We start from the raw sequence: 16,404 nt of genomic DNA, 5'->3' as shown, positions 1-16,404 counted from the left end.
TTTTATTATTGTTGTGAGCCGCCCCGAGTCTTCGGAGAGGGGCGACATACAAATCTAATAAATAGATAAATAAAAACCCATACCACATCTCAGACATCAACACCCTCGAAAATGTCCAAAGATATTTCACCAGAAGAGCCCTTCACTCCTCCACTCGAAACAGAATATCCTACGAAAATAGACTAACAATCCTGGGCCTAGAAAGCCTAGAACTACGGCGCCTAAAACACGATTTGAGTATTGCCCACAAGATCATATTAGATTAGATTAGATTGGATTTATTGTATTAAAAGTGTTGGTTATTACCTTTAAAGCCCTTCATGGCACTGGACCAGAATATCTTCGAGACCGCCTTCTGCCGCACGAATCCCAGCGACCGATTAGGTCCCACAGAGTGGGCCTTCTCTGGGTCCCGTCAACTAAACAATGTCGGTTGGCGGGCCCCAGGGGAAGAGCCTTCTCTGTGGTGTCCCCGACTCTCTGGAATCAACTCCCCCCAGAGATTAGAACTGCCCCTACTCTCCTTGCCTTTCATAAACTCCTTAAAACCCACCTTTGTCGTCAGCCATGGGGGAACTAAATCACCTCCCCTGGGCATGTACAATTTATGCATGGTATGTTTGTGTGTATGTTTGTTTAGAAATATGGGTTTTTTAAAATATTTTAAATGATATTTAGATTTGTCATGAATTGTTGTATCCTGCTGTTAGCCGCCCCGAGTCTGCGCAGAGGGGCGGCATACAAATCTAAATAATAAATAAATAAATAAAACAAATGCTGCAATGTCCTACCGGTCAATGACTAGTTCAACCGCAACAACACAAGAGCACGCAACAGATTCAAACTTAATACGAACCGCTCCAAACTTGACTGTAAAAAATATGATTTCAACAATCGAGTTATTGAAGCGTGGAACTCATTACCGGACTCAATCGTGTCAACCCCTAACCACCAACACTTCTCCCTTAGACTCTCCACGATTGACCTCTCCAGGTTCCTAAGAGGCCAGTAAGGGGCGTACATAAGTGCACTGGTGTGCCCTTCGTCCCCTGTCCAATTGTCTTTCCTTTCTTTCACTTATCATATATATTCTCTTCCTTTCATATATCCTCTCCTCTAAGTTCACTTTTACCCTTATTTATATTACCACATGTCTATTTTTCTTCCTATGTACAGTGGTACCTCATCTTACGAACTCCTCTTCTAACGAACTTTTCAAGATACGAACCCAGTGTTTAAGATTTTTTTGCCTCTTCTTCCGAACTATTTTCACCTTACGAACCCAAGCAGCTGCTGCTGGGATGAAGGGGTTTCTTTTTTTTTCCCTTTTTTTGAAGAAAGGGAGGGGCGGCTTGGAGGAGGAAAGATTTTGCAGAGGACTACGTGCTTGCAAAGGCACTGAAAGGGTGTCTTTTGAAGAAAAAAAAGGGAGAGGTGCCCCCCTTGCCTTCCTTCCTTCCCACTCACCCTTGAGCCTAGCCTTGCTTCTTCCACCCGCCCCCTTTAGCTGCTCCTCCCTGCCCTCTGTTCGCCTCCCTTCTAAAGTTTGGGGTTTTCCTGAAGGATTTGCACACATTATTTGCTTTTCCATTGATTCCTATGGGAAACATGGTTTCATCATACGAACTTTTCACCTTACGAACCTCCTCCTGGAACCAATTAAGTTCATATGATGAGGTACCACTGTATTTGTGTATTGGACAAATGAATAAATAAAAATTAAAAAAACCATAAAAGCTACATGCGCAGAAGCAAAAAATTAGCCAAACTCTCACACGCCCGTGTGTCTTCTTGTGACATTTGCTTTCTGCACATGTACAGGAGCTAAATCTCATTCCGACATACACCTGCGCCAGCTGGATACACACACGTGCTCACTGGTCGCCTGTGGGCATCAGCACCAGTAACAAGGGCAAGTTGGACCCCTCCTCCTGTCCGGATCCTGCCCCCAGGGCCTTGAGTTTGACAGCGCTGTGCTAAGGTCTCTCTGGATGTGCAGGGCCATAGAGACAACACAGAGGAGAGAGAGCCGCTGTTCCCTTTCGTTGGCTGCCAGCAAGAAGCTGTCAAACGCAATCTAATCTCCGGGGTTTTTTCTGAATTAGCACCAGCTTGACATTTTCTGCTGAATTAGTGAGCAGAAGAGAGATGTCATGCTGACCACAACAGGAGATGTCTTGCAGTAGATTTTTTTTTCCCCCTCTCGGATTGCATCTTTATTAGAGAGGGAAAGGACATCTCCCTTGTTCGAACCGGTGTCCAACTTGTTTTCCGTTTGTCAGGGACCAAATTCATGCCTGTTGACAGGTAGCTTTGCTCACAGTCCCTTTCTCCCTCTAATTGTATTTTGCCTCTCTGGGTTTTGACAAGAGCCACGTACGATTCAGAGGAGAGGGTTGAGGAGACGAGACACCGTTGTCATGCCCAGTTCATTGCTCCCTCGTCGCTCACTAGGTAGTAAGCTCAATGTATTAGTTGCGATTTAGATTGACTGACAAAAGGCCTCCTCGAATCTGGCAACTTCCTCCAAATCTTCCTCCGGCCTATTTGCTCAACGAGCTACTCATTAAAACAAGGACGTGGTAAAATGGCTTTTCTTAATGACTCGGTCCCAGTCACGGAAATACTTTTGAGAGCTGAGCAGCTGCTACAATTATTATTATTATTATTATTATTATTATTATTATTATTATTATTATTATTATTATTGTTGTTGTTATTACTATTATTACTATTATTACTATTATTACTATTATTACTATTATTACTATTATTACTATTATTACTATTATTATTACTATTATTACTATTACTATTATTACTATTATTATTATTATTATTATTACTATTATTATTATTATTATTATGTCAATACAACACAGCAAACGAGATCACTATGCTGGATTTCATATTTCATCACCAGTCGGGTGATTATTATTATTATTATTATTATTATTATTATTATTATTATTATTATTATTATTATTGGTAATCTTCAACTTACAACCCCAATGGATTTGTGTTGCTAAGCGAGACAGATGTTAGCTGAATTTTACAACCTTCTTGCCACATTTATTAAAAGAATCACTGCAGATGTTAACTTAGTAGCACTTTTATGGAACATGTTATTTCCTTATTTATGATATTTAGGCCCTGCGTTACCATTCCTGCCCTACATAATACAAAATATCCACAATTTAGAATAGAATACCCTACGAGACTAGACTTTCAATCCTGGGCCTAAAAAGTTTAGAACTAAGACGCCTTAAACAAGATCTAAATATTGCCCACAAGATCATATGCTGCAACGTCCTGCCTATCGGCGACTACTTCAGCTTCAGCCACAACAACACAAGAGCACACAACAGATTTAAACTTAATATTAACCGCTCCAAACTTGACTGTAAAAAATATGACTTCAGTAACTGAGTTGTCGAAGCGTGGAACTCATTACCAGACTCCATAGTGTCATCCCCAAACCCCCAACACTTTACCCTTAGATTATCTACTGTTGACCTATCCAGATTCCTAAGAGGTCAGTAAGGGGCGAGTACAAGTGCACTAGAGTGCCTTCTGTCCCCTGTCCTATTGCTCTCCTATATCTCCTATATCTTTCTTCTATTCCTATATCTCTTCTTCTATTCTTTCATTGATATGTTCTATTACTATATCTTCTTTTCTATTGTTTCTTAGATATATTTTACTATGAGTATCTCCTCTATAACCTTCATCATGTATTTTACTAAAACTCTCATTGTGTATTGGACAAAATAAATAAATAAAATAAATTTCAATCAGGTGACCCTTTGTCCAAAATAATGTAGGGAGGGGGGTTGGACTAGATGACCTACAAGGTCCCTTCCAACTGAAATGAATGAATGAATGAATGAATGAAGGAAGGAAGGAAGGAAGGAAGGAAGGAAGGAAGGAAGGAAGGAAGGAAGGGAACCTGTTTGTCCAGCTGGCTATACTTCAGTGTCTTCTGCCCGATGGTAAAAATGAAAAGAAATACTGGCCAAGGTGTGAATCATCCTTACCCTGCTGACACAGTGAGACCTGGTGAGGTCATCCAGCTGTGTTACAGGGCAACCTGTATCTTCCTCCATCCCAGAAGTGTTGAGAAGGTTATAGCAGCAGGGGACAAGCCGGCTTTTTTCTTTCATTCCACTAAAAAGTAAACTAAAAGAACTACAGCAATAAAAAACCCTAAAAATAGGGTAAAAAGCCATAGCTACATTTCTAAAGCCAGCTGTTCAGGGCTGAGTGATTTTGCTAGGAAACCCTATCCCCACAGCTGGGACAGTTAAGGAGAAAAGCTGATGGGTTGAGACAGGATGAAGAGAAAAAACAGGGATGGGTTGCCAGCTCTTAAACCTCAGAAGCAACGGAGGGATAAAAGCAAAGAAAGGATTCTGGGGTGTTCCTGGGGAAATTGGAGAGCTGGAATGCAGAAGCACCCTACTGAGTGAAGAAGGGAGTGGATATGGTTTCTAAAGACAGTGAAACCACACACCCAACAATATATGGCGCCAAGAATAAAAAGCTCATCAGATTAAAAGCACGTCACCATAACAGGAACATCTGTTGGAGAAGAACGGTTGCAGGAATTGGATATGTCTAGTTTAATGGAAGGGAGGACTAAGGATGACACAATAGAATAGAGTAGAATAGAATAGAGTAGAATAGAGTAGAATAGGGTAGAGTTGAGTAGAGTAGAGTTGAGTTGATTAGAGTAGGGTAGAGTAGAATAGAGTAGAATAGAGTAGAGTTGAGTAGAGTAGAGTAGAGTGGAATGGAATGGAATGGAATGGAATAGAATAGAATAGAATAGAATAGAATTCTTTATTGTTTGATTGGACACACAAGGAATTTGTCTTTGGTGCAGATGCTCTCAGTGTACATAAAAGAAAATATTGTCAAGAATCATGTGGTACAACACTTAATGATTGTCATGGGGGTCAAATAAGCAATGAAGAAACAATTAAAATTAATAAAGATCTTAAGGATACAAGCAACAAGTTCCAGTCATACAGTCCTAAATGGGAGGAAATGTAGAATGTAGAATGCTTAGCTGATCACGGTGCATACAGCACTGGTGAGACCCCATTTGATTTTTTTTTTTAAAGCGCTGGTGAGACCCCATTTGAAATACTGTGTCCAGTTCTGGAGACCTCACCTACAAAAACATATTGACAAAATTGAACGGGTCCAAAGACGGGCTACAAGAATGGTGGAAGGTCTTCAGCATAAAACGTATCAGGAAAGACTTCATGAACTCAATCTGTATAGTCTGGAGGACAGAAGAAAAAGGGGGGACATGATCGAAACATTTAAATATGTTAAAGGGTTAAATAAGGTCCAGGAGAGAAGTGTTTTTAATAGGAAAGTGAACACAAGAACAAGGGGACACAATCTGAGGTCATTCGGGGGAAAGATCAGAAGCAACGTGAGAAAATATTATTTTACTGAAAGAGCAGTAGATGCTCGGAACAAACTTCCAGCAGACGTGGTTGGTAAATCCACAGTCACTGAATTTAAACATGCCTGGGAGAAACACAGATCCATCCTAAGATAAAATACAGGAAATAGTATAAGGGCGAACTAGATGGACCATGAGGTCTTTTTCTGCCGTCAATCTTCTATGTTTCTATGTTTGACAAGAAGGATTTAGAAAAATAACTCTTTGCTCTTAAACCCACGCTCTATGTGTACAAAATGTAAAAATAATTACAAGGATTATAATATTTTCTTTAACTAATGACAAAGAGCAAAGGGAAAACATACGTAGTTTATTACTTAATTAGATTTGCTGTATATTTATATTTTATATATATGTTTTATATTTTATCCTGTGAGCCACCCCGAGTCATAATAATAATAATAATAATAATAATAATAATAATAATAATAATAATAATAATAATAATAAACAGATTAGTTGACCCATCTCTTTCTTTTCCTTTTTTCTCTTCTTTTCTTTTCTTTCCTTTCCCTTATTTTCTCTCTCTTTCTTTCTTTCCTTCCTTCCTTCCTTTCTTTTTCTTTCTTTCTTTCCTTCCTTCCTTTCTTTTTCTTTCTTTCTTTCTTTCTTTCCTTTCTTTCTTTCTTTCTTTTATTTTCTTTCTTTCTTTCTTTTTCTTTCTTTCTTTTCTTTTTCCTCTTTGCTTTGCTCATGTTTGTATTTGACTATTTTGCTTGTTTGTTTATTACATGTAAATAACTAATAAACATACTTTTTTAAAAAAAGAATCTTGCCAAATTCCTTGCCAAACGACTTCATCCTGACACAGAATCCATCACGTCACATGTACAAAACTCATCCTGGCACCTACACTGAGCGACCTGAATCTGAATTCCCCCCCTCCCAGTTGAAAGTTCACATCCCTTGTTCCCCACCCAACCACCCACAAACTTGTCACGTTGCCCACTCAGATTGTGCCAGTCCTCCTTCCGCTTCCGCCCAGGTAGCTGAGCATAGGATGGCCTTGAACCACTCGAAAGAATGCTTTGTGGCTGCAACTGCTCCCTCGTGAAAATCCCCCTTCCCACATTCCCATCAGCATCAGGCCTTCTATAGATAGTGTGGCAAGCGGTTAATTTATCACCAACATCTGCACCGGCTTGACACCAGCCTCCTCGCTGCCTGAATCCGCTACCAGCTGCACAGGCTGCTGATGGGCCGCAACCCAGCTGACATCTTTGAATGATACCTTTAACACCATCAAACAAGAACATCTGGCTATTCCCGGTCCTTGGGAAGGACTCAAAAGGTAGATAAAAATGCCAAATCCAGTCGGAACATCTGGCTCACGATGTAACACATGAACATCCTCGTAAAATATATCGTTCGGTGATTGCAAGGAGAGCAGATGGAAATTGTGTCTCTGTCTCCCTCCTCTTTGGTGTAAAGCCAGTTTACAACAAGCCAAAAGACCTTCTTCTTAACAGAATAACAGTGTTGGAAGTGGGCTAGGAGGTCTTCTAGTCCAGTGCTTCCCAACCTTGGTAACTTGAAGATATTTGGACTTCAACACCCAAAGTTCCCCAATTCTCCATTCTGGGAGTTGAAGTCCAGATATCTTCAAGTTGCTAAGGTTGGGAAACAATGTTCTAGTCCAATCCCCTGCTCAGAACCTATAGCAGTGGTGGTGAACCTTTTTTTCCTTGGGTGCCGAAAAAGCATTGGTGTGCGCTATCGCCCACACCTATAATTCAGTACCTGGAGAGGGCAAAAACAGCTTTCTCCATCCCCTGGAGGTCCTCTGGAGGCTGGAAATGGCCTGTTTCCCAACTGTTGGTGGGCCCAGTAGGCTCATATTTTGGCCACCCCAGGTTCAAAAGGCTTCTCTGGATCTAGAGGTTAAAAAAACCCTCCTCCATCCCCCCGGAGGCTCTCTGGAACCCAAAAATGCCCTCCCGGAGCCTCTGTGCGAGCCAAAAACCAACTGGCCGGCACACACATGCACGTTGGAGCTGAGCTAAGGGAACAGCTGGCGTGCCAGCAAATATGGCTCCACGTGCCACCTGTGGCACCCAGGCCATAGGTTCGCCCTCACTGGTCTAGGAAGACCTATGGCATGCATGCAGGAAATTGCCCGAGCACGCCAGGCATCGCCTGTTGCTCTTTCTAGTCTTCGCACATGAAGGAGCACCAGAAACAGGAAGACCAGCTCCCTGGTGCGCATGCATGCACCAGGAAACTGAGCTTCTGGTTTTCGCTGTGCACATTCGCATGCCCGACAGTCAGATGCTTTTCATTAGGGATGGATTGCCATTACTGCCACTACCGGTGCACCGCGCATGCAACTTTGGTTCTCTTGTGTGTGCACGGATGCATCCCAGCATGTTTGTGCAGGAAGCAAAAATGTGCTGAAATCTCACGAGGGGACGCACGCATGAATGAGATTTCTGCATTTTTTTTTGCTTCCGCGCATGCGTGGAAGCAAAAACTCACCAAAATTGCATGTGCACATCCCTCGTGAGATTTTCCTTCCTGTGTGCATGCGCATACCAGCGGGATTTTGCTTCTGTGCATCGTATTTTTTGCTTCCGCGCATGCGCAGAAGCATTTTAAAAATCAGCAACATCTCTTGTGCATGTACCCTCATGAGATTTTGCTTCCTGCGCATGCACAGAAGCAAAATCCCACTGGGATGCGCATGCACACAGGAAGGAAAAACTCATGAGGAGATGTGCGCATTCGATTTTGGTGATTTTTTTTTTGCTTCTGCACATGCGCAGAAAGGAAAATAGTGCTGAAATCTCTCGTGTGCATGAGTTCCCTTGTGAGATTTTGCTTCCTGTGCGTGCATAGAAACATAGAAGACTGACAGCAGAAGAAGACCTCATGGTCCATCTAGTCTGCCCTTATACTATTTTCTGTATTTCATCTTAGGATGGATCTATGTTTATCCCAGGCATGTTTAAATTCAGTGACTGTGGATTGACCAACCACGTCTGCTGGAGGTTTGTTCCAAGCATCTACTACTCTTTCAGTCAAATAATATTTTCCCCCAACTAACCTCAGATTGTGCCCCCTTGTTCTTGTGTCCACTTTCCTATCAAAAACATTCCTAAGAGGTCAGTAAGGGGCGTGCATAAGTGCACCAGAGTGCCTTCCCTCCCCTGTTCCAATGTTTCTCTTTTACTAGTATCATGTATAAAAATATTATATCTTTGTATACCACCAATACGTACGTAACAAAATAAAAATAAATAAATAAAATAAAATAATAAAATAAATATCTCAATTAGCAACATATATTTTGGGCTCCTTTGTGGCCACATGTTGGAGACTGCCTGAATTTAATATGGTTCTTTCTTCGTTTTAGAAAACGGTCCGATTTTTTTCTGTCTGCCAAAAGGATCCACTTTTCCCCCCTCTCTCAATAGCTGTTACTTGTCTGAAACTATTAGGCAGCAAAAATCATCATAATTTAAAGTTCAGTTTAGCACCGTGTGGCTCATTTCAAATGGAATTGGAAGAAACCGCTTAACGGGGTCTTTTTCCGAAGCTGCTGACACCGTCCAGATTTGAATCAGATAACCGGTCGGATGGGATTTCACCCTGCAAAAATTGCGGGTCAAACGATCGGAAACTAGGTAAATGTATCTCCTTTGCTTTGGGCTTGAAAGTTTGCCCATTTTCAAACGTCTCGTCGCATATCGTATTCAATCGGTTGTGATCGAGCTTGAAAAACCACTTAAGAGTGTGATCCAGTCTACCAAAAACTCTTCAAAGAGAATGTCGGCACCTGTTTGCAACCCTAGAAGGTGATGGCATGAATGAAAAATGTTGCACAGCACACTATTGTGGGCCAGGCCAGGTGTACTGTAAACCTATAAAATCCTGAATCGTTGTGTCATCTTAAAGAGCCAGTTTCCTGGGGATTGCTGCTAATGATTGTTCTGTCTGGGTGCCCCCAGACTTCAGCACCAACTGGAAAAAACAGCCAGACACGCTGGTAGAAACAAAAGCACTTTATAATTTGAAAATAAACACAGAGGAAAACCTGTTCTTCCCCACAGGCAGGCTATGAGCCTTCACAGCAGACCTCTTGCTGGCACACCCACCTTTTCCCCTCAAGGTTTCAGTATTCAAAGTCACAAGCCAGAATTCCAAGACGCCAAAGATCACAGCCAGGTCTCACGACTCCCAAAGATAATTCTCCACAAACCAGGAAGGGTGGGTCTGCCTTTTTAGCCTTTCCGGAGAGCACCACACCCAAACCCAGCTGTTGCCCATTCAGTGCTTGAAGTACCTGGCTAATTGTCCCCTTCGTTGGGTTGCCCTTCTCTGCCGGAAATCTATTATTCCTTGTGCCTGGTCATCTAAAGCAGTGTTTTTCAACCAGTGTGCCGCGGCACACTGGTGTGCCGTGAGACATGGTCAGGTGTGCCGCGAAGCTCAGAAAGAGAAAGAAAGCAAGAGAGAGAGAAAGAAAGAGAAAGAAAGCAAGAAAGAGCAAGAAAGAAAGCAAGAGAGAGAAAGAGCGAGAGAGAGAGAAAGAGAACAAGAGAGAGAGAAAGAAAGCAAGAGAGAAAGAGAACAAGAGAAAGAAAGCAAGAGAGCAAGAGAGAGAGAGAAAGAGAGAGAAAGAAAGCAAGAGAGAGAAAGAAAGAGAGGGAGGGAAGGAAAGAGAGAGAAAGACCTAGAGGGAGGTAGGGAGAGAGAGAGAAAGAGAGCAAAAAAGAGAGGAAGGAAGAGAAAGAAAGAGGGATGGACAGAGAGAAAGAAAGAGGAAGGAAGGGAGAGAAAGAGGGAGAGAGAAATAGAGCAAAAGGGAGGAAGAGAGAGAATTTTTTTGTCCAAACTTTTTTTAGCCCCCCTCCCCCGTCCCGCTCAATTTGCCCCAGGAGTTCGTAAATGTAAAAAATGTGCCGCGGCTCAAAAAAGGTTGAAAATCACTGATCTAAAGAATCCAGGCTGCTTGCTGGGGAGAGCTCCCCCTCGGGCTGAGATTCCTCCTCCTCGTCTCCCTCCTGTTCCTCATCCTCCCCCCCTGAGCAGAGAGCCGGCAGAGGGTCAGCCGTTCCCTGTTCCTCATCCTCCCCCTCTGAGCAGAGAGCCGGCAGAGGGTCAGCCGTTCCCTGAGGGGCCTCAGACGGAATCACAACAATGATGATGATAACAGAATAACAGTGATGGAAGGGACCTTGGTGGTCTTCTAGTCTAACCCCACTGCTCAAGCAGGAAACCTCATATTTCAAAAAAATGGTTGCCCAACATCTTTTTAAAAACTTTCAGTGTTGGAGCATTCACAACTTCTGGAGGCAGCTGTCCTCACTGTTAGTAAGTTTCTCCTTAGTTCCACGTTGCTTCTCTTCTTGATTAGTTTAGAATAGAACAGAATAGAATTTTATTGGCCAAGTGTGATTGGACACACAAGGAATTTGTCTTGGCGCACATGCTCTCAACGTACATAAAATAAAATATACATTTGTCAAGAATCATGTGGTACAACACTTAATGATTGTCATAGGGGTCAAATAAGCAATGAAGAAGCAATATTAATAAAAATCTTAGGATATAAGCAACAAGTTACAGTCATACAGTCAACATGGGAGGAAATGGGTGAAAGGAATGATGAGAAAAACTAGTAGAATAGAATTGCAGATTTAGTAGAAAGTCTGACAGTGTTGAGGGAATTATTTGTTTAGTAGAGTGATGGCGTTCGGGGAAAAACTGTTCTTGTGTCTAGTTGTCTTGGTGTGCAGTGCTCTGTAGCGACGTTTTGAGGGCAGGAGTTGAAACAATTTGTGTCCAGGATGTGAGGGGTCAGTAAATATTTTACCCGCCCTCTTTTTGACTCGTGCAGTATACAGGTCCTCAATGGAAGGCAGGTTGGCAGCAATTGTTTTTTCTGCAATTCTGATTATCCTCTGAAGTCTGTGTCGGTCCTGTTTGGTTGCAGCACCAAACCAGACAGTTATAGAGGTGCAGATGACAGACTCAATGATTCCTCTGTAGAACTGAATCAGCAGCTCCTTGGGCAATTTGATTTTCCTGAGCTGGCGCAGAAAGAACATTCTTTGTTGTGCTTTTTTGATGATGTTTTTGATGTTAGGTGACCATTTTAGGTCTTGAGATATGATAGAACCTAGAAATTTGAAGGTCTCTACTGTTGATACTGTGTTGTCTAGTATTGTGAGAGGTGGAAGGGTGGAAGGGTTTCTCTTAAAGTCTACCACCATTTCTACGGTTTTGAGTGTGTTCAGTTCTAGATTGTTCTGGTCACACCACAAGGATAGTTGTTCAACTTCCCGTCTGTATGCGGATTCATCGTTGTCTCGAATGAGTCCGATCACTGTTGTATCATCTGCAAACTTCAGTAGTTTAACAGATGGATCGTATGAGATGCAGTCATTAGTGTATAAAGAGAAGAGAAGTGGTGAGAGTACACAGCCTTGGGGGGCACCTGTGCTAATTGTACATATATCTGATGTGATTTTTCCTAGCTTCACCTGCTGCTTCCTGTCTGTCAGGAAGCTTGTGATCCACTTACAAGTGTGTTCAGGTACCGCTAGCTGATTTAGTTTGCTTAAGAGAATGTCCGGTATGATGGTATTGAGTGCTGAACTAAAGTCCACAAAGAGGACCCTGGCGTAGGTCACTGGAGATTCAAGATGTTGAAGGATGTAGTGTAGAGTTTCCATCCATTGTTTCTTTCTTGTCCTGCCTTCAGGTGTTTTGCAGAATAGCTTGACTCCCTCTTGTTTGGGGCAGCCCCTGAGATATTGGAACACACTTATCCTATCTCCCCTAGTTCTTCTTTTCATTAAACTAGACATACCCAGTTCCTGCAACCATTCTTCCTATCTTTTAGCCTCCAGTTAACAACAACAACAAACAAACAAACAAGCAACAACAACAGAGTTGGGAGGGACCTTGGAGGTCTTCTAGTCCAACCCCCTGCTTAGGCAGGAGACCCTACACTACTTCAGACAGATGGTTATCCAACATCTGCTTTAAAAACATCCAGGGTTGGGGCATTCACAACTTCTGGAGGCAAGCTGTTCCACGGATCAACTGTTCTGACTGTTGTTCTGTCTGGGTCACTCCAGAAGCCAATACCAACCCAAAAAGAGAAGCCAGACACACTGGTAAAAGGCAACGGCAGTTTTATAAAATTCAAGAAAAACACAGGTAACAGAAAATGTCCTTACAAACAGGAAAATGCTGTATCTTCAGATATATCCACGAAGGCAAAAGTCCATGCAGCAATACAGAATTCTTGCTGCCAAGCCGAGGCTGTAGATAGCAGACCTACACCTCCCACGGGTCTTCCAAAGCTGCTGGGCCACAAGCCAGGAACAGAGACGCCAAGAAACAAGATAGGATAACGCAACTGCAAACTGCTGGCTGGGGAGAGCCCCCCCCCTCCCGGGGCTCTCATGCTGTTCTCCTTCATCCCATTCCTGATTTTCCTCTCCCCCGTCCGACTGTTCAGCCCCCTCCTCTTCGCTGTCATCCTCCTCCGGGCATGGAGCCAGCAGAGACACAGCCGGTCCCTGAGCAGCCTCAGGCTGAACCACAACAACTGTCAGGAAATTTCTCCTTAGTTCCAAGTTGCTCATCTCCTTGTTTAGTTTCTACCCATTGCTTCTTGTTCTATCCTCAGGTGCTTTGGAGAATAGGTTGATTCCCTCTTCTTTGTGGCAACCTCTGAGATACTGGAACACTGCTATCATGTCTCCCCTGGTCCTTCTTTTCATTAAACTAAACATACCCAGTTCCTGCAACCATTCTTCATATGTTCCAGACCCCTAATCATCTTTGTCGCTCTTCTCTGCACTTTTTCTAGAGTCTCAATATCCTTTTTGAATCGTGGTGACCAAAACTGAATGCTGTATTCCAAGTGTGGCCTTACCAAGGCCTTATAAAGTGGTACTAACACTTCACGTGATCTTGATTCAATCCCTTTGTCAGCAAAAAATCCCCCAACAACCCACCACCAAAGTGCCTCCCTCCCAAAACCAATAACCAGACAATAAATAAGGGACAAAGAGAGAGAATAATAATTCTGCATAGGGACTAAATGAATTGTAACTCTTTCTAAATAGAATAATGTATCTTCATTGTCTTGAAGACACTGGATGATTAAACTTACAGTACACCCGTAAATCTAACCCATATCTTTCTCCGTTCTTTGAGAAACTTGGAAAGATACACAATGGAAAAGCATAAATAAGTTAAATCCTTTCTATTTGAAGCCAAAAATTATGCCGCCTTCGAGGGAAGAAAAACACAATGGCATATAACTTTTGCTGGCAATAAATCTTAACAACACTTCTTCTGAGCTTGAAAGGACCTGACACCATCAGATGAAAAGAATAGACAGCTTCGTTTGTTTGGGTTGAAAAAAAAATCAAGGAATTTTTAATATAATTATTACAGATGCCACTCGATCCCAAAGAACTGCCTTGCTGAAAATGCGCTTTGTTTGATATTAATCAAATTTGCCTCCTTGCACGAGAGGCTAAATTTAACAATTGCCTCTGACTGAATCAATCTGTTGTCACTCAAATTCCCTCCGAAGATGGATAGACGTCTCCTTGCATTATGATTAAAGTGTCGAGTGGAAGGGAAACATTCCTGGAGAATTAAAAATAAGTGCAGCAACTTGAAAGATGCTTAGAAAAAAACCTGAAGCCTGAGAGAGGAATCAAAAGTGAACCCTTGGAAATGAAGACAAGGACTAAAGGTGACATTATAGCAGTCGTTCAATATCTCAGGGGTTGCCACAGGGAAGAAGGAGTCAAGCTATTCTCCAAAGCACCTGAGGGTGGGACAAGAAGCAATGGGTGGAAACTAAACAAGGAGAGAAGCAACTTGGAACTAAGGAGAAATTTCCTGACAGCTAGAACAATTAATCAGTGGAACAGCTTGCCTGTAGAAGTTGTGAATGCTCCAACACTGGAAGTTTTAAAGAAGATGTTGGGTACCCATTTGCCTGAAATGGTATAGGGCAGTGATAGCTAACTTTTTTGGCACCAAGTGCCGAAAAGGAAACATAGAAGATTGACAGCAGAAAAAGACCTCATGGTCCATCTAGCCTGCCCTTATACTATTTCCTGTATTTTATCTTAGGATGGATATATATGTTTATCCCAGGCATGTTTAAATTCAGTGATTGTGGATTTACCAACCACGTCTGCTGGAAGTTTGTTCCAAGCATCTACTACTCTTTCAGTAAAATAATATTTTCTCATGTTGAAGTGGAACCCTCGCCTGGTTAGAGTGCAGCACTGCAGGCTACTTCAACTAACTGCTAGCTGTCGTTCAGCAGTTCAAATCTCACCACTGGTTCCAGGTTGACTCAGTCTCCCATCCTTCTGAGGTGGGTAAAATGAGGACCCAGATTGTTGGGGGCAAGAGGCTGATTCTGTAAACCGTTTAAGAGAGGGCTGTAAAAGCACTACGAAGTGGTATATAAGTCTAAATGCTATTGCTATATTTCATTTTTTCTGCCTCTCCCCCTGTCCCAAATTCATAACGCTAGTTGTAGAACATACACTGCTCAAAAAAAATAAAATAAATAAAGGGAACACTCAAACAACACATCCTAGATCTCAATGAATGAAATATTCTCATTGAATACTTTCTTCTGTACAAAGTTGAATGTGCCGAAAAACAAAATTAAATTGATTGTCAATCAGTGTTGCCTCCTAAGGGGACAGTTTGATTTCACAGAAGTTTGATTCACTTGGAGTTATATTCTGTTGTTTAAGTATTCCCTTTATTTATTTATTTATTTTAGCAGTATAGATTGATAGGGTTGGAAGGACTTGGAGGTCTTCAACCTTCTGCTCAAGCAAGAAAACCTTGTACCCTTCTGGACAAGTGATTGTGCAAATTCTTTTTTGAAAAACTCAAGTGCTGGGGCACCCACAACTTTTGGAGGTAAACCATTCCACCGATTCTTTGTTCCCATTGTCAGGAGGTTTCTCCTTATTCTAAGGTTGGAGATAACACATTGGAGATAATTGGTAGGTTATGATATGGTGGGCAGAGAAACCTTCTTCTAGGACTACTCAACAGAGGAAGGAAAGCGTGCTTTCAAACTTCTGTCAAAGGAGAAGATAATTTCAGAGTTCTCCAGGATGAAATGTGGCATTCTTAATTATGGGGTGCCCCTTATAATACAATCCACTCTCCTTGACTTCCAAGATGAAGCATTTCTTTTTATGGAACATTGTTTCAGTCATCATGCTAAGGATGGATGTTGGAAGTGATGTTCTTCCAGGAGAAACTACCCAATTTATCTGCCATCTGTGCCAGGTTCTACTGCATCCACCGAGCTGATAGATTAGACTAGCAAAGGCAAAAACGCCCTCCATTTTGCAAAAAACAGCCCATTCTCACCCATTGTTTTATGCAAAAACGGGGGTGCTTTTGCCTTCCCCAAGCCCCCAAGATCACTCGATGGGCCTTTGTGCACCCAATTTTTGCCAAAAACTGCCCCATTTTTTTTTTTGCAAAAATGAAACGCGGGACTCCAGGAAGCTAAAAAAAATGGCTATATTCGGTATAATAAGATGCATTGAAATTTCCGCCCTTTTTTAGAGAGGAAAAGGGTTCCTCTTATACTCTGAAAAAATATGGTAAGCGGATGTGGCTTCCCCATAGATTTTGCATGTCAGAAAGTCACAAAAGTTGACCACATTACGCCAGGCCACTGCAATCATTATAGATACATGACAGTCACTGAGTGACTGAATTTTGGTCACCTAACCATGGGAATGCTGCAACTGTCATAAGTGTGCAAAAATGGTCATAAGTCCCTTTTTCAGAGCTGTTGTGACTCCGAATGGTCACTAAATGCACGGTTATTGTTCTGCCTGGCTAATACAATTAGCCACCCACGAGCCCAGAATTAATTTAAACACACGACAGGAGGGCCA

The sequence above is a fragment of the Erythrolamprus reginae genome, chromosome 4 (genome assembly GCF_031021105.1).
Source record: "Erythrolamprus reginae isolate rEryReg1 chromosome 4, rEryReg1.hap1, whole genome shotgun sequence".
NCBI classification, from domain to species: domain Eukaryota; kingdom Metazoa; phylum Chordata; class Lepidosauria; order Squamata; family Dipsadidae; genus Erythrolamprus; species Erythrolamprus reginae.
Note: the sequence above shows the minus strand (reverse complement) of the source record.